Source organism: Toxorhynchites rutilus, chromosome 3 (assembly GCF_029784135.1).
Source record: "Toxorhynchites rutilus septentrionalis strain SRP chromosome 3, ASM2978413v1, whole genome shotgun sequence".
NCBI classification, from domain to species: domain Eukaryota; kingdom Metazoa; phylum Arthropoda; class Insecta; order Diptera; family Culicidae; genus Toxorhynchites; species Toxorhynchites rutilus.
This window is the reverse complement of record NC_073746.1, coordinates 116,953,639-116,974,010: the sequence shown is the minus strand read 5'-3', so window position 1 is coordinate 116,974,010 and position 20,372 is coordinate 116,953,639.

The following is a 20,372-nucleotide window of genomic DNA, read 5'->3' as shown; positions in this document are numbered from 1 at the left end:
CGAAAAAACCCGATACACTTGCAAGTTATTGACATTTGTATTGAATTTTGTCGCCTCGATTTACTTTAATCGATAAAGTGTCATTCTCGATTCACTAACGGCAATTTGATGGACCCCAAGTCACAGCTTATCGCCCTCACTACTTTCGGTCCAGTCCAGTCCAGTCCAACGTCGCAGATGCCGAGACTCATTTTGCAAATGGTGTGCTGCTGGCTGTATCCAGAGTGTTGCCTTCGGATGGATGGACGGCTGGCGATGAATTTATGTGCCTATTTGCTACACTCCGGCCATCAATCCTTTTTTCAGTCTGTCCTTCTGGGTCGTATTTGCAAATGTGTCACAGCAGACTTCGTCGGTGCACATTTGAATGTAACTTTATTGCCATGGCGATGAATGTAGCCGATCTCTCCTGATGTGTTTATGCTGATGGTGTGCTCCGTGCTCTGGAAAAGGGCGGGTGAAAAAACACACCTCCCAACGATCCCGACCGCGTGAAAAGCTTGTGCACGTGCTTCGCGCTGCTTCTAATATGCATATTTATGAGTGTTTCTTTATATTCTTTCAGGCATCGTGTAGAGGAGAGGACGGGGGGAAAAGCTTCGACAGACGGCTTGAGCTGTTCCGCGTAGGCGTTAAGCAGTTCCGCAGACAAAGACGTTGATTTGATCGATCGCGATGTAGGTCCTATGTATGTATATTATGGGAACTAAATATTACGTCGTTGCGACCCGCTGTATGGCACGGGAAAAGTCATGTACGTAAATATTATTATTCAACCATGATTCAATCACCATAATCGCGAGTTGAGGTGTGAAATTGTGAACATGACAAAGAGGCTTTCATGTGCGTGTGTGTGCGTATGAGCGTTTGCTCCTTCGGGAAGATGGAAAGTGTTTTCAGCTGGCATTATCTCGTTAGTGCTTTGTGCTTCGGAGGAACGCAAGGTGGTCGGTTATGAATAATATGGATTTCATATTGCTTGCTCGACACGATTAGGCGTCAACCGTTTGATTACAGAACACTCCGCCCTCAAATTTTGTTTGTACAAGCGTTGAGAAGCTCTATGAATTATACCCTCTCATCTGTTTCCGCGTGTTCGTTTTGAATTTCGTGATGAATATTGAATCGATACCAATTGAACGGAAGAATTATGAAACGATCTTTGTATTTTACATTTACCTCTGAAGTTATTGCATCTCTCGAGTGTCGATTTTTACATGCGCGTTGAATGCATTTTGTAGAATCAATCGACATTATCACAGCAAATGACTATCAACATTTTTCCTAATCATCAAACAGTATGGAGTTCGGTCTAAGCTACCGAGAGAGAGAAACATCGTTTCACTGTAGCTCGTCAGATCAGAGTCAATTGCTATTAATTTTCACGCGTAGTTGGAGAATTTAAAAAGAAGTAACGAGGGAGGTCGTTGGACAATGACGGAGGATTCAGATGGCGGAGGACCATCCTGGACCTTTGGATCTAGGTTCAGTGGTTTGGACGTGGGTCAACAGGAATTGGATAGCACACGAACGCTTACAAAAGGAAACAATAGAGGAAACAAAGGAAACAAAAGGGCAGCTGTTCGAACAACACACCAGGAATATCAATTTACTAAACAACAAAAAGTGGACACAATAGCTGTTCTCAATGGACCACGTTATCGGATTTTAAAACGTACGGACGAAGGGAAGGCAGTGGACAGTATCACATCCAATATCACGATAGGAAAGATGGTGGACTTCTACTGAAAACCATAAACGGACAGCAAGCAGTAAAGCTCTTGAAACAGACTAAACTTGGAGCAACAACCATCGCAATAATGGAACATCCTACAATGAACACAACCCGTGGAACCATCTTCTGTCCAGATCTGAATATGCATAAAGACGAGGAAATCACAGAGGAGTTCAAACACGCACATGTTATCAATGTAAAACGAATCAAGCGACGGAACGGTGTAAAGCTGGAAGACTCAGGAGCATTCATTTTAACCTTCAACTTGAGAACCCTCTCAAATTCTATTGATCTGTGCAGAGTTCGACTATACATCTGAACATAACTGTACATAAGAAATATGTTTGCAAACGAAGTCAGACTTGTGCCAACTACGCAAGTTTATACCATGACAAAATTGAATGCTAGCAAGAGAGAAGATACGTTGTCTGTCGAGGAGGACATCACACCTTATCAAAAGACTGGCCAGTGTACACCGATGAACTCGAATTTCAACGTACGAAGGTCACTGAAAAGATCACCTATCGCGAAGCCAACCAAGAGAGAAGACTACAAGCACCGGACCCTAACCCACCACGACTGAGACAGTTGTTCTCTAGTCACTTCAATACATCTGAAGACGAGCCCAAGCAAGCGAACACTACTAAAGACAATAATACAGGAAAAACCAACGAGAACTCACAAAACGTTCAACAAATATGACCACGCAGAACAGTTAAAACAATGGAAAGAGAGACTCATATGAATACTACAATGACCACTAACCAAGTCGAAGAGAACTCAGCGACTAATATTAACAGCAACGAGACGGAAAACCCCCCAGTTAATGCAGATAATCTCCACCAGTACAATGAAAGTTCAATAAATAATACGCAAATTAGTTTGGTAGCAGATGATATTACTAACCCAACTAACAATAGCCGTAAACTTCAGAAGAACATAGATGAATCTAATACTACAAACGCAACGACAGAAGCTAGAAATCTCAATACCCTGTCGAAAGCAATCTCACAGTCGATCTTCGTTGATGATATAGCAACGGATGATATTTTTGGTTTTTTTTTTTTGTTAATTCGTTTATTTTTACAGGCTCAGTTACATAGGTTTAAAGAAGCCAAACCCTTAACTATGTTTTTACTATTAACATATTTTCTTAATTTTACGGTTAATAAAATAGGAAACCGATTACTCGCGGTCGACTCGAGTTTAGAAGGGTGACACATTTTCCTTAGGAAAAGGATGGGATGTAAGGAGATTGTAACAATGTTCTCACTCACTCACACTCACTTTCACATTCATACTCACACATCAGACTGAATTCTTAAAACTATCCGCACATCTAATATGCAATAACATTTTAACTTATTCTAATGTTAGTAAGTAGGGGACCGATAGCTCGCGAAGGACGAAAAGGAGGGAAAAATAGGGGGAAAAGGATGTAAGAACAATCACACTCGAAGATCGATATCTTTAAGGAAAACATATATTTGGGACATGTAGTCAAGGTCTAACCGAGCCAACACATCGCTGGGCTGCCTTCCTCGGGCCCGAAGGGAGTTTTCTAAATTCGATCTGGCGACAAAATATAGCTCGCACGACCAGTGTTCAACAGGTCGTGAGGCGACGCTGTCCAGCGCCCAATGTATTGCTGCCAATTCAGCAATATACACTGAGTAAGGATTCTGAAGACTGTGGGAGGTAAAAATTTCGTTGAATACTCCAAATCCTGTGGACTCATTCATAGAGGACCCATCAGTAAAGTACATATTATCACAATTGACGCGCCCATACTTTGCATTGAAGATCGTAGGAACGATCCCCGATCGATGATAATCTGGAATTCCACGGATTTTCTCCTTCATGAACAGATTAAAATGTACAGAGGAATTGATGTAGTCAGGAAAACAAACACGGTTGGATCAACCTGCATGGAGATGAATTCATGATATGAGCTCATGAATCCAGAATGAAAATTTAGCTCGATAAGCTGCTCAAAATTTCCGATCACCAATGGGTTCATAATCTTACACCGGATGAGGAACCGAAGAGATAATAAATTGAAGCGATCTTTTAGTGGGAGTACGCCTGCCAATATTGTAATATGTCTTGGAAATCAAAATGTAGAAAAATGTGAAATAGTTAGAGATCTAGGCGTCGTCCTGGACTGTAAACTCACATTCATAGAACACTACAACTCTGTAATAAATAAGGCGAATAGTGTGTTAAGTTTTGTCAAACACTTCTCACATAACTTCCAGGACCCATACACAATAAAGCTTTTATATATTACATATGTAAGGCCTATTCTGGAATACTGTAACATCGTTTGGAACCCGTATATGGTCGTACATGAAGAACGCATAGAGTCAGTCCAGAAACAGTTTCTTCTATTTGCACTTCGTAAACTCAACTGGACCTCATTTCCACTTCCTTCATATGAAGCACGTTGCATGCTCATAAACATCCAAACACTAAAAGAACGCCGTGAATTTGCAATGCTTTCTTTTGTTAATGACCTAATTTCGCAACGAGTACAGTCAGCTGAATTACTAGAAAAACTAAATTTCTATGTACCTGGGCGTCAACTAAGAACGCGAAATTTGTTTCTAACCAAAACATCCAGAACAAATTATGCCAATAACGCCCCTATCAATCGCATGATGCGTATATACAATCAGCACTGCGAAATAATTGACACAACAATGAATAAAAAACAGCTAAAAAGAAACATGTACCGCAAAAATAATATTTTACCTAAGAAAACATTGTAACATTAGTGTATAAGTGTGTAGTCTACATTTGTTTGATGAAATGAATAAATAAATAAATAAATTATAAAACCTCGAGACTCATGGTATGCGTTGAGGGCATACATCCCAACGCAATACGGAGACAAAGATACTGAATTCGCTCAAGTTTAATGAGGTGTGTTTTGGCAGCTGACTGAAAACAGAAACTGCCATACTCCATCACTGAGAGAATAGTTGTTCGATACAACATTATAAGATCTTCGGGATGGGCCCCCAAATATGTTATAATTAGTTATCAATTTATTTGGGTTCGCGTGCCAGTTGCAAAACTCCCTCCAACTAGGATTGCATTTGCGCTAATCTTGATCATAATGAAGCAGTGCTACTCTTTTCGAGGTTGTTGAGATTAACAGATAGAGTTTATTTCGTTTATTTAGTCACCAAGAAAGTAAATGTCGTTCTGAAATGTTGTATGTGATTTGGTTTCGCTTGCCAGTAGCAAACCTTTCTCCAATAAGGATGACAGCTGCGCTTATCTCGAGCATGTATTGTTCTGCGAGGACAAGAATGAATCATCAAATAATAATATATGATTATACAAGAAAAAAAAATTATGGCGACCAAACTGGTAGAATGGTTGTTTCTGAAATTTCGTAGCATTATGAAGTAATATTCGCAGTTATAAACAAGCGACTTGAATTAAACTACAGCTAAGTTCTACGTCAACAATACGGTCGTGTCTTGGACACAACTTCCTATAATTTTTTTGGTTCTAAGAACGTTCCTGTAGAACCTTCCAACACCGAAATATTTCAGTTTGAATGGAAAATTGCGTCTCTGAAGATGAATAATTCAATAAACAACCATCGCACCGTAAATCGAAAGGTAGTTTTGAAAACTCCAATAAATTCTGCACAAGGATATTTTGTTAATTTGACGAAAAAAACAAATATTCATTTTTTTTGCATTGATTTCTAAATAGGGTCAAAACAGGATTTTCATAGTGCTTTACAAAATCGATTGTAGTTCTGCAAATATCGCAGTAAGTTCTAATGTTTCCAGGCAAATTTTTAGCTTAGTGTATTTCCTAATCATCTGTGAACGTTTCATATTGATACGTTCAACCGTTTTTTCTAGCTGATTTTTCAAAGTTTGGAGTAAATTAGACGAGCATTTAATCGCAATCGTATCAGAAGTACAAAATCCTGCGCGACTCTCAGAACAAACGATTCGTAACATTCGTTTTCATGAGTTTGTAGGTACAAATATTGTAAGTAGTGATGATACTCACATATATTCATACGCATTTCCACACATACACGCACCCTTTACCCACAAACTCATAAAGACGAAAGTTACGAATCGTTCATTTTGAGAGTTGGGTATGATTTTATATTAGGCTGTCAAAAAAGTCCTGCGGTATTTCCACGAGGTGTCGTTGTAAGCGCGTAGTTCTAGTTGTATTCATTGTATCGAGTCATACTATAGCTTGTGGGAAAGGTATTTTTGCGCGCTATAATATGTGTTTTGTTTGGTTAAGTCGTTCGTGAGTTATAGTGTCGCAAATATGGAGCAAAATAAAGAGAAAATCCGACATATTTTACAGTACTGCTATGACAAAGGCAAAAATGCATCTCAAGCTGCCAATAAAATTTGTGCAGTTTATGGACCCGATACAGTTTCCATTTCCACCGCACAACGATGGTTTCAACGTTTTCGTTCTGGTGTAGAGGTCGTCGAAGATGCGCCACGCTCCGGAAGGCCTGTCGTCGAAAATTGCGACAAAATTGCTGAATTAGCCGAGAAAGACCGGCATAGTAGTAGGGATTGCATTACCGTGCCAAAATTTCAATAACCGGTTACTCGGTAATGAAAATTTCATTACCGGTAAAACCGGTAAATCACCGGTAAACAAAATACTTTGAAATGAATCCATTCCATGGCTTTTATTGTTACTAATTAGATAACAAACAAACAAAACATTTAGCAAGTTTTTGCTACTCAGTTTTTTGGCTAAAATAATACTTGAGGACACTAAGGATGTTAATTGTGTCGTCTCCTAATCTAGATCGAATCTTATTAACGAAATTTCCAGAAGCGGAGAAGGCACGTTCAGAGTCCACTGATGTTGGGCGTACAGTACGAAGAGCATCAAATACAATCGTCATGTATTTGCCTCTGATGTTCTCTGCGTCGTAGTAGGAAAACTCTTGTCTGAGGGTCTTCATCAATACGTTTGTAGACGTTGTGTTGGAGCTGGACGTTAAAACCTTTGACTGTTGCAATCGTCGTTCCAGTTTTTCCTTGATGCTCAAATTTTCTGCAGGTTCTGCATCGTCCAGTGGCTTTTCCTCCTGCTGTTTACCAGCTACTGAATCAATACCATCTTGGTCAAATTTCATCAGGTCACGCACAATCTCAAATGCCTGCTTGATCATTGTAGTCCGTGACGTTTGATAGAGAACGCCAAAGTCACCATTAGCTGTGTCACCACCACGAGCAGAATGATTATTCATATATGCGAACAAATCTGCATATACGAAACGTCTTTCTGTAATCCTTTCAATCAGGGCTTCAAGCAGCTGCTTCGAAATTTCTGATGGTTGATCCGATACCTGTTCTAGCATAAATTGCAATCCGACGTCAGCTTCGTAAAGAGTGCAATTCTTCCGGCATAGCAGTTCAACGGCGACCAGAACTGGTTCGAGGGCATCAACCAATTCCTTTATCGCTGTCAGTTCTTGATCGCTGAAGCTTATATTGTGCTTCGTTTTCAGATCGAGTATCGATTTTTGAACTGAAGTTCGGAGGTAGTAGAATCGGCGCAACATTGCCAGAAGACTGTTCCATCTAGTTTTGCAATCAAGGAGCAAACAAATATCCTTCCCGTGGTCCGCGGTGACATGCTTCTGGAGAACTTCGTCGTTTTTAACCGGAGATTTTCTGAAGAGCTTCACCGTTTTTCGTACTTTTTGGATTGTTAGACAGTATTCGGGCTTAATGATACATTCATCGGTTTCCTCACTGTTGATCGCGAAAAAATCGGTGATATCATCATTATCGTCGTCATTTTCTGTGTCCGACCCGTTATAATCGGCAAAATCTGCATTGAACGGAAAATTTATTTATGTTTTATCATTTAATTTATTTTTTACAATTATTACCTGAATACGAAGTTGAATTGGATTTTTGATACAACACGTCTGTGACCGCTAGATGAACGCCATGCGCGAGACAAACTTGATGCGCAGCTGGTATGAGGCTTCCAACTTTTTTCATGACGGACGCCCCATCAGTCGTGACACCCATTATGTCCTTTGTTGTCGATATTCCATATTGGGATGTTTTCTCAGAAAGTAAGGTAACACACCGTTCCGCGTTCATTGAGCCTTCAACACGTTGCAGACCGAGGTTCCAAGTTTTATCGGCCGAATGAGCATTCACGTTCATGTAACGCCGATTTCTAATCGAAGTCCATTCGTCGAAGGTTAGGCTTAATTTTCCCCCGTCCTTTTTGATATTTTCAAACTCTTTCCGATACTCGATGACGACTGTTTCGAAAAATGTCTTGACTCGTTGGCGAATTCCATTGCTGGTTCGAGGAATGTCCGAAAACCCACGAGCTACCAGCCCTTGCCTGATGTCTTCCGAATTGCAAATAGTGCTGAACGGTATTCCATCTTTAGCTGCCAATCTAGCTAGAACAGCATCCAAAGGGCTTGACTTGAAGAAATATCGGATGATACTCCTCTTCTTGGCTTCGGGTCCGGATGTTGATGGAACTTCTTTAGACGGTTCCGGAATGGCAGATGCAGGTCGTTTGTCCAGTAGTATTCCATGTTTCAATCGGAGATGAGCTTTACATCCACTTGTGCTTGAGCCTTCACACTTGATGATTTTATCACACTTGACACATTTTGCAATCCCTCTGTTCTGTTTACCTCGTAAAAAGTACTTCCATACTGAGGTTTCCGACAATCCTGCCTTCACTTTTCCTTCAAAATCCATTTTATCTAACAAAACTTGTTTCGTTCTAACCAAAATCTCGTGCGTGTTAAAAAAAAACAAATGAATGAATTCACAACAATCGATGTTTTTTCGGTATGAAAGCGGTGAGACAGGCACAATGTTGATTCATCATCTCTTTCATTCGTATGCTGCTGGTGATATGTCACGTCAAGCACTCATTCATGTATACAGCGAATGGAAACGATGGAAACGAGAAAGACAGAGAAAGACTTTTGTGCCTCTAGCCATGTTTACATGTAAGTGTCGATATCTTCTCCCGTATGGGTATCGACACTGACGCAGCCGTTGTGTTTTCCCGATCTTATTTAGATTCTCGAGTAAAATTTTAAAGCGGCATAAAGGCAAATATTATTTATGGTGAAAAAATAAAAATTACCGAAATAACCGGTTGTTGATTGTAAAATTACCGGTAATTCGGTAATGAAAAATGGTCCGGTATTACCGGTAAAACCGGTAACGGTAAAACCGGTTAACAATCCCTACATAGTAGCAGCCGTAGCATCGGCCAAGAGCTGGGGATAAGTCATCAAACCGTTATTAACTATTTGAAGAAGCTTGGATTCACAAAGAAGCTCGATGTATGGGTGCCACACACGTTGACGCAAAATAACATCTTTGACCGTATCGACGCATGTGAATCGCTGCTGAATCGCAACAAAATCGACCCGTTTCTGAAGCGGATGGTGACTGGCGATGAAAAGTGGGTCACTTACGACAACGTGAAGCGCAAACGGTCGTGGTCGAAGCCCACTGAAGCGGCTCAGACGGTGGCCAAGCCCTCATCAACGGCCAGGAAGGTTCTGTTGTGTGTTTGGTGGGATTGTCAAGGAATAATCTATTATGAGCTGCTTTCCTATGGCCAAACGCTCAATTCGGACCTGTACTGCCAACAACTGGACCGCTTGAAGGTAGCACTCATGAAGAAGGGGCCATCTTTGATAAACAGAGGCCGCATTGTCTTCCATCAGGACAACGTCAGGCCACACATTTCTTTGGTGACGCGCCAGAAGCTCCGGGAGCTCGGATGGGAGGTTCTTTTGCATCCGCCGTATAGTCCGGACCTTGCATCAAGTGACTACCACTTGTTTTTGTCCATGGCGAACGAGCTAGGTAGTCAGAAGTTAGCCACAAAAGAGGCCTGTGAAAATTGGCTATCCGAGTTTTTTGCCAATAAGGAAGCGAGCTTCTATAACAGGGGTATTATAAAGTTGGCATCTCGTTGGGAACAAGTCATCGAACAAAACGGCGCATATTTGACTTAAAACAGATGATTGTAACTAATTTTATGAACAAATGAAAATTCAAAAAAAATACCGCAGGACTTTTTTGACAGCCTAATACTTCCGGTACGATTTGCGATCAAATGTTCCTCTAATTTATTCCAAACTTTGAAAAATCGGCTAGAAAAAACGGCTGAACGTATGAATATGAAACGTTCACAGATGTTTAGCGAATACACTAGGATAAAAATTTGCCTGGAAACGTTAGAACTTACTGCGACATTCGCAGAACTACAGTGGATTTTGTAAAGCACTATGAAAATCCTGTTTTTGGCACTTTTTTTTAATCGATGCAAAAAATTTAAATAAATAAACCTTGTGCAGAATTTATTGTAGATTTTAAAACTGCCTTTTGATTTACGGTGCGATAGTTGTTCATTGAATTATTCATCATCAAAGACAAAGGGGAATTTTTCATTCAAACTGAAATATCTCGGTGTGGGAAGGTCCTACAGGAACGTTGTTGGAAGCAAAAAAAAACTGATTGATGAGGTTAATTCGATTTGCTGTTGAGTTGGTTGGCAAAAAAATTGTGTTATTCCAGAATGTTCTTGAAAAAACAAAGAAAATTGATTTTTCATTTCTTCCCGATATTGTTGCCCACTACACCTACACACACCAAGATAAAAATATATACGAAAAATATTTCAATACCTGAAAGTTGTAGCTTCAAAATGATGTGCATCCCATCGAAATGTGTTCATTTTTCACGAAGTTACAGCATGCCAAAAATCACTTAAAATTTCTGACTTCGCATTATGTTCCTCTAATTTTTTTGTCGAGTGTATATAGATATGCATAGTCAATTTTTTCGAATTTTTCTAGTCATCTCAAATAATTTCCAAAGTACTCTATCATTCTAATTTGGGTGAAGACAAACTCAAAAAATATATCGACCGTGCTGATCTGATCAGCCATTCTCCTGTGATGAAATTTTACACGTACGTGAGAAAACCCTTCTTTGATATATAAAGATTCAGCGTGGAAGTTGCTAGAGTTATAATTTTTAAAAGCGGAATTTTTTGGAAAAAGTGTTCGAAGTGGACCCGACGATACTGTTTTTCTGCAATGCATACTGTACTGTTAATTTTGATCTTCTCTAACACGGTTGCGCACCCGAGAAACACTTTGTCTTGATATTGGCCAATGCTTCTTGAACACTTTGTACAACACATTACAAAGTTATTACAAAGTTATCACTTTGACCCCTCATCCGCAACGGTTAAAGATGAAAACAACACTTCTGATGTTAAATAATAATCAACATTTTCATTGATACTATGTTCCAAGAATGTATGGACGGAGACGCTTGGTAACGGAATAGCTGACCTCATTACCAGCATTAGGATGTCGGAGGGGACCAATCTGTTTGATAAATGACAATTATCTGCTCTTGACATTTTATATGAAGCTAAATTTGGCCATTTAACTGCCGCCCAGTGCCGGCTCAAAGGGCCATGTTATAATTTCAAGCCAGGCCTTTCCATCCCTTCTAAGGGAAAATTTGCGGCAGGGTAAGATGTTATCCCTCCGTACGATTGGCAGCGAAAAGATGAAAGGCGAGTGCGTGATGAATAAGTGATGAGCAATATTTATTAAGATCCCGGATCCGGCGCCAGGCGTGATTTTGGGGTAGCGGAAGGGGGAAATAAGGAGGAAAAATCACCAAACGACGTTTAAATATCGCACTCATTCCGATGTTTTCGACATTCGGTGCAGAACAAAACGGTGTGGATGGAAAAGTGCGCACATGTGATGATGGAACGCAATTTTTCGCCGAGAAAATATCGGCAGCTGGAGTGGTGTAAACATTCGTCAATCTGTTGTCTAGAGCGTTTTGAATATGTGCGGTAAAATTAACATTTGTTCGGCTCAACAGAGTTGAAAGCAAAATAGATCGGTTTTTGAGTCGGTGAAATGATGCGATTTACTGATGATGGTACACATATTGTGTTGTGAAAATAAACACGGGGTAAGTATATGACAACAATAAATTTAGGTGAATGTTTTCTGGTTGGAGTTTGTTGAACTGAGGTGTTCGCATTCATAACTCAAATGATTATCGATCAGATGAACAATAACGCAAAACTTACAGTGGAATCCACCTTTGTTACTTGCATGAGAAATGCAAAATTTCGAATAAAAACATTACCATTCTGGGTACACGAAGGCTTGGTATTGGTGAGGAAACCATCCGTCATCCTCCAGCATGCAATGTTATCTTTCTGCCACGCGCCCAGCATGACTCTCTTGGCAGCTATCAGAACTTCTCCGACTCTCAAATCTGTTTGAATCCATCATTATCTTCATCATCAACAACATCGGAAAAGTGCTGTCTTCGTATTGGTACCAACACTTTCGGAATCAGAGAGAGCCGAATGCGCGCGCTGCAAAAAAGCGAAACGAACACAATTGCCGAATAATTATACTCCTTGTACAGGAGTACTGGTAGGAATTTCCCGACTCGCTCCAGTAGATTATGGAGCACCGTGGGAGGAGGGTTTCTGTGTGTTGGAATGTGGGGATGAGATAACGGACTTTCGCCGGTCGTTTGTGTCGATCAGGATGCCCTCTGCGTAGAACAGTGGAACGCAGGGTTGTAACTGGAGGGTGTCCTATAAAGTGTTTCAGTATGCCTAAACATACTTTTTACACGCCCTTACTCATTCCGGATGACGGTTGTTTGGAAGCCGATTCTCGCTGTGTGTCACTGTTTACAGATCAACTTAAAACTCTGTGTAGCGCAAGCGCCAGTTTGCACTGTTTTATTGAAAATGCGCAGCATTTCCCCGGAAATGATCAAAATGATCGTGCACAAATGCACAGCCAAATAAAAAGTGTCGCGAAAAAAAACATGGTATTTACCTAATTTCGGAATACTGAACCCGAATCTGGCATCCATTTTTGCTTTGGGTCCGTCCATAAAGCACGTGATCCAATTTTGTTGGGATTTTATTGCACCCTTTCCCGTAGTATACTTTGCATACTTTTTTATATAATTTTATGATCTTTGAACACAAGCAACCCCATTGGGCGTCCTCCCTATTGAAAAAAAAATCACGTAGTTTATTCAATTAATTCTGCTATAAATGTAAAAGATTTTTTTAGATTATAAAATAAAACAACTCTGTTAATCGGTGTTAAGACAGAGGGGGCCAAGTAATAAAATGGAAAATATCGATTTATTGCTTACATTAGGTTAACTTAACACCGACCAGATAATACAAAAAAAAAACAAATCAAAACGGTCTTCATTATCTTCTTCTTCCCCTTCTCCATAACTGTCATCAGATTCATCATCATCTTTTCCTGATGCAAGAATTGTTTTCTGCAATCGAAACATAACTCCTTTTCAAAATAAGTGTCTCCTTATCTCATATTGAATCTGTGGAGATACGAAGATGATTGACTATTCCATGATTAGTATTTTCTCGACTATTTTTACGAGTGAAATACTACGCTACTATTTTCATTTCGTCTAGTGATCGTCTACAGCGCGGTTCGCGCTCAAACGAAACCCATCCCAGGCTCCACTATTCGTCGAAGGCCTCCCAATCCATGGTGTGATAGCCAATGTTCCAAGCTTTATCAGGATAAATCGAACGCATTCAAAGCTTTTCGGAAACGTGGAACCCCTGAAAATTTTCAGACGTATTTGGACCTTGAAAATCAATTTAAAAACTTGATCAAAGGGAAAAAACGTGCTTATTGGCGAAATTTCGTGGGAGGTTTGTCACGAGAAACGTCAATGAAAAAATTATGGAAAGTGGCTCGAAACATGAGAAATCGCTCTTCATCCAATGAAAGCGAGGAATATTCACATCGATGGATTTTGAATTTTGCACGGAAGGTTTGTCCTGATTCCGCTCCTGTGCAAAAAATTGTTCGAGATATACCACAAGATAGGTGCGATCTTGATTCCGAGTTTTCGATGGTAGAATTCTCTCTTGCTCTGCTTTCATGTAACAATTCTGCTCCGGGATCGGATAGAATTAAGTTCAACTTGCTGAAAAACCTCCCTGATGTGGCGAAACATCGCTTGTTGAATTTATTCAATCGGTTTCTGGAGAATAATATTGTTCCAGATGATTGGAGACAAGTACGAGTTATAGCTATTCAAAAACCCGGAAAACCCGCGTCCGACTTCAATTCGTACCGCCCAATAGCAATGCTGTCTTGTATACGGAAATTGTTGGAGAAAATGATCTTGTTTCGCCTTGATCGATGGGTTGAAACGAATGGCCTACTCTCAGATACACAATATGGGTTCCGCAGGGGCAAGGGGACGAATGATTGTCTTGCGTTGCTTTCTTCAGAAATTCAAATGGCTTACGCCGGAAAAAAACAAATGGCTTCAGTATTCTTGGACATAAAGGGGGCCTTTGATTCTGTTTCAATAGAGGTTTTGACAGACAAATTACACTCTCGGGGTCTGTCGCCTCTATTGAATAATATGTTATATAACTTGCTTTGTGAGAAGCATTTGAACTTTTCTCACGGAGATTCGGCAGTAAGTCGGGTCTCTTACATGGGCCTCCCCCAGGGCTCATGTTTAAGCCCCCTTTTGTACAACTTCTATGTAAGCGACATCGACAATTGCCTTACACAAAATTGCAGCTTAAGACAACTTGCAGATGATGGAGTGGTCTCTGTCGTAGGATCAACAGAATCCGACCTACAAGAACCCTTACAAGATACTTTGAACAATTTTTCAACCTGGGCCATTGGGCTAGGGATCGAATTCTCCACGGAGAAAACAGAGATGGTGGTTTTTTCTAGGAAGCATAGACCAGCAAAACCAAAGCTTCAACTTTTGGGTAAACCGATCACTCATGCTATGTCATTCAAGTATCTTGGGGTCTGGTTCGACTCCAAATGTACTTGGGGGGCCCATATTAGGTATCTGAGTAAAAAATGCCAACAAAGAATAAATTTTCTCCGTACAATTACCGGCACCTGGTGGGGAGCCCATCCCGAAGATCTTATAATGTTGTATAGAACAACTATTCTCTCAGTGATGGAGTATGGCAGTTTCTGTTTTCAATCAGCTGCCAAAACACACTTAATTAAACTCGAGCGAATTCAGTATCTTTGTCTCCGTATTGCGTTGGGATGTATGCCCTCAACGCATACCATGAGTCTCGAGGTTTTGGCAGGCCTACTCCCACTAAAAGATCGCTTCAATTTATTATCTCTTCGGTTCTTCATCCGGTGTAAGGTCATGAACCTATTGGTGATCGGAAATTTTGAGCGGCTGATCGAGCTAAATTTTCACTCCGGATTCATGAGTTCATATCATGAATTCATCTCCATGCAGGTTGATTCTTCTTCGTATATTCCCAACCGTGTTTGTTTCCCTGACTACATCAATTCCTCTGTGCATTTTGATCTGTCCATGAAGCAAGATATCCATGGATATTCAGATTACCAACGATCGAGGATCGCTCCAACGATCTTCGATGAAAAATATAGGGGTATCAATTGTGATAATATGTACTTTACTGATGGGTCCACTATAAATGAGTCCACAGGATTTGGAGTGTTCAACGAATTTTTTAGCACCTCACACAGTCTTCAGAATCCTTGCTCAGTGTATATTGCTGAATTGGCAGCAATTCATTGGGCGCTGGACAGCGTCGCCTCACGACCTGTTGAACACTATTACATTGTAACGGATAGTCTTAGCTCTGTCGAAGCTATCCGTTCAGTGAGGCCGGAAAAGCACTCGCCGTACTTCCTTGAGAGAATACGAAAAATTTTGAGTGCTTTATCCAGACGCTGTTATGTCATTACCTTTGTGTGGGTCCCTTCTCATTGCTCAATTCCGGGTAATGAGAGGGCTGACTCATTAGCAAAGGTAGGTGCGATTGAAGGCGATATTTATCAGCGTCAAATCGCCTTCAATGAATTTTACTCTTTAGTCCGTAGAAATACCATCGCTAACTGGCAACGCAAATGGAACGAAGATGAATTGGGCCGGTGGCTTCACTCGATTATCCCTAAGGTTAGCCTCAAACCATGGTTCAAAAGTCTGGACTTGAGTCGGGACTTTATTCGCACCTTCTCCCGACTCATGTCCAATCACTGTTCGTTAGACGCGCTACTCTTTCGTTTCAATCTGGCCGGCAGCAATATCTGCGTTTGTGGCCGAGGTTACCACGACATCGAACACGTTGTTTGGTCGTGTGAGGTGTATCTTGTTGCCAGATCGAATTTAGAGAACTCCCTTCGGGCTAGAGGAAGGCAGCCCAATGTGCCGGTGAGAGATGTGTTGGCTCGGTTAGACCTTGATTACATGTCCCAAATATATGTTTTCCTTAAATCTATCGATGTTCGTGTGTGATTATCCTTATATCCTTATACCCTCCATTTCTTCCTTTGTGAGTAATTGGTCCGCTTGCTATAAACAGAAGAATGAAATGTAAATTCACAACTGATGTACGAATAGATTTAAGAATTGAGTGTGTGTGATTATCAACATTGTAATAATTTCCTTATACCCCATCCTTTTCCTGAGAAAATGTCACCCTTTTAATCTCGAGTCCACCACGAGTAATCGGTTTCCCACATTACTAACCATAGATTTAAGAAAATTGTTCATATATATAGTTTTAAAAATATATTTAAGATTTCGGCTCCTTTAAACTTATGTAACTGAGCCTGTAAAAATAAACGAATTTATATATAAAAAAAAAATAGTGATCGTCGATGCTTCATTGTTTCATAGATTTGTTGTCTTTCTAATCCGGTTTATTGGTTGAAGGAGGACCTTAAAATATATGTATCAAACCATGAATAAACAACTTACTACACTTTGAATTGCGTGATATCGCTGAAATTTGAGGCAATAATTGAAAATATTTATATATTTTTTTCACTCTTTTATAACATTTGAATGATAAATTATGTATTGTCTAGCCCAAATTGATATTTTATCCTCTACAGATTACTGTGATACACGAATTTTTATCAATGGAATGATTCAATGATTTGATTAAATCCTAGATAAATTTTCTATATTACAAAAAATATAGTAGAGTAGGGCGGGGCTAGTTGGTCATATGGGTAAGTTGGTCAGTGACGATATCTTGGAATCTGAGCGTCCAAAAAATTAGCGATCTATGGATGAAAAATAGCGAATTGCTGATACAAAAAAATAAGCAAATCGGAAAAACTATTTATTAAGTAGGTTAAAAAGTACGGACGAGGTCGCCGGAGTACACGGAGGAGCAGATTGAGACGGTTAAATCACAGTGTCGGTGGATGACCAAAAAATACCGCGGGACGTCTTTAAGCTTTATTGTAGAACGCATATTCCAGGAAATGATAATTACTACTCCAACGACAAGTCATCCACACCGCCTGAAGTGAAATACAAGTTCAAGCACAAGTTTGAAAAAAAGGTTATGTTGTACATCGCCATTTCCGACCGGGGCATTTCAAAGCCTTGGTTTAAGCCGAGCGGTCTGGAAATCAACCAACCTTTTAAAAATCCACGTACGCTATCATACTGAAATTTCTTCACATATTTCATAATATCTTCAAAATGTCTTCACAAAATCAAATGTCTTCAAAATCAAGACATGTCTTCAAACCTGACATCTCTGGTTCGCCACAAAGTAGAAGAGAGACGAAATCGCTGGAAAAGATTGTCTGACTAATTTTCAACGATGATAATTTGAAATTTTCATTAATTTGTTCTATTTCTTGCTACATGATATTAGCTAACTGTTTTTGTTTTGATTTAATTGATTTATTTTTAATGGAGGAAACTTCTAATGGAAAAACGCTTATTATTTGCTCAAAAATAACACGCCTATTATTGACCAATTTACCCCGTGTGTGGGGTTAGTTGGTCAATTTATTCTGAAATACAAAGACGTTAAATAAAAGAAAGATGTCAAATAATTGATTCTCTGGTTATTTTTCATTGAAAGGGCAAAAGGTAAGCTTCATTGTGGTAACGCAAAACTTCGTACTACAAAGTTTTAACCAAATTTATTCAAAAATGATTAACTAGCCCCGCCCTACCCTAAAACAAATTTCTATCGCTTTTCTCACTCAAACAACAATTTGCTTACGTCAGTGAGAAATGTGCATCAGTTCGGGATGTGTCTAAAACGGTGGGATTGCCTCTCAGTACTCATGCCATTGAGACTTTTTGGGCCTTTACCAAATCATATTCGAGAAAATATGTGAAGCCAGCTGATTCCGTCGTAAAGTTCATAAAAGACTAGAAAAAGTGACCGCAAATCAGTCTGTGCTGCAGTTGATGGGAAGTATTCGCTCGAAAAACTGAGGTCTACACTAAAGAAAAAAATAGTAAATAAAACGAATTTTTTGGTAACTGCTACCAATCTATAATCATTCTCTACCGTGCTAATAAACATATATGTCAAGCAGAACCATGATTCGTAAGTTCAATATCGGCTAAATTTTCTCGGCGAAAATGCACGTATTAGAATTATATGAAAACTCTCCCCTCCGTATTGCATTATGGCAACAATTAAAATGGTTAATACGCGCTTAACTCACCAGTTATAACAACATGCTATCGAGTAAAATATACTAAAGGGTGTGTCACATCAAATTGCATCACGGAAAAAACGCTGTAGAAATTTATTTTTTATTTTAATTATATCTTCAGTTTTCGCTTATAATCAGATAAGAGTGTATAGATCACGTTGGCCATGCTTCACTGTCAATTTTCCGTAAATTTGGAAAAATGTCGTCGAACGAAAAAGAGCGTCGTGAATTAATCCTGTGCACTCATTTCGAGAATCCGGAGTTGTCACATCGGGACATCGATAAGATGCTGGGAATCGTCCAATCCACGGTCAGCAGAGTACTAAAACGATACTTCGAGAACCTAACCATCGACCGGAAGGTGAAGAACAGCAAAAATGGATGCTCCGCCAGTGAAAAAGATCACAAGCGCGTAATTAAGCAGTTTAGACGTGATCCGAGAAGTTCGGTCCGGGATGTCGCCAATAAGCTGAATTTGTCAAGTTCATTCGTCCAGCGGACCAAGCAGCGGGAGGGCGTGCGTACATACAAGGTTCAGAAGGCTCCTAACCGCGACGAAAGGCAAAACATGGTGATGACCGGCACGGTAAACGGGCAGGTTTACCTTAAGGAGTACCTACAGAACCTACAGAAGCGCTTACTACCACTATTGAAGCAGCACGAGGGCTCGACCATCTTCTGGCCGGATCTCGCTTCGTGCCACTATTCAAAGGACGTGTTGGAGTGGTACGAAGCCAACGGGGTCACCTTCGTGCCAAAGGAAATGAACCCGCCCAACGCGCCGGAGCTTCGCCCAATAGAGAAATATTGGGCAATTATGAAGCAGGCCCTCCGGAAGAACCCAAAAGTTGTCAAATCGGAGGCGAACTTCAAGAGAAAATGGATTTCTGTTTAAAAAAAACTACAACCTGACGTTGTACAAAAACTTATGGACGGGGTAAAGAGGAAGGTGCGAGCATACGGGCTTGGGCTCGAAGTATGAATAAAAAGAAAATGCCAAAAGTTGTTTAATAGTTTTTATTTTACTGTCTAAAATTTTCAAAAGGATCGGTCTACTGGGCGAATTTCTACAGCGTGTTTTCCGTGATGCAATTTGATGTGACACACCCTTTAACCTCTGATAGGGACGTGGGGCAGTTGCCAATATTTACAAAACAAATGTACATTCTACTAATGTTTGCATTACAAAATGTATTTGGTAGTTTTCTACCGAGGATTTTTCTAAGTGTGCGATTGACTGGAATCTGATTTTGTATTGAAGCACTACACTTTTCGAGATTGAGCAGTAGACGAAGTATATTAGTATTGGCGAGCAAAATATGGGGTCGTAATTATTTGCGTTCTATATGAAATGTACATGGAAGAAACAAAACAACGTTCAAAATAAACACGGTTTCATGACTATTGCACCAAACTTCTCATGAAATCTTGCAACTGTTCTCATTTACAAATGGCAATGGTATTGTGACTTATTTCCATTATTTATGTAATAAAAATGTCCAGAGAGCAGTCATGTTCTTAGTCCTGAAAAGCAGTAACATTCTCGGTGAAATGCTGCTCAATTTAACACTGATTTCCCACATCACACACCGACACTGAGAGCCTTCGAAATAGCAATTTGGTATCGTAAAAATAATAGGAGTTCGTTCGTTTCTATAGCCCTGGCGGAGAGAAAATATCGTACTATGATATCACTTTTCTCCTGCTTTTGACGTAGGACTACGTCTTTGATTTCTATATAGAGGAGTCACTCTGCAGAGATTGAAAATAAGACATGTAGCGAAGCATTAAGATATTAATCGTTATTGCGATATATGTTATGTTTATCCAGAATTAATTTTTTTTTGCTCAAGGCATGAACAGTGAATAAAGTAAAAAGATAACAATTTTGCGATTGAGATGAGTATGTTATTTAGTTTTACTAGCCATTTGTTTTCCCCTATAATACAACGAGCAATTTTTTCGCCTATATTCGGGGGTTAGCTCACAATATGAGTCGATACGTATTATGAATCATTCTCCATTTTCGGATAATAGGTATTTATCAGTTAT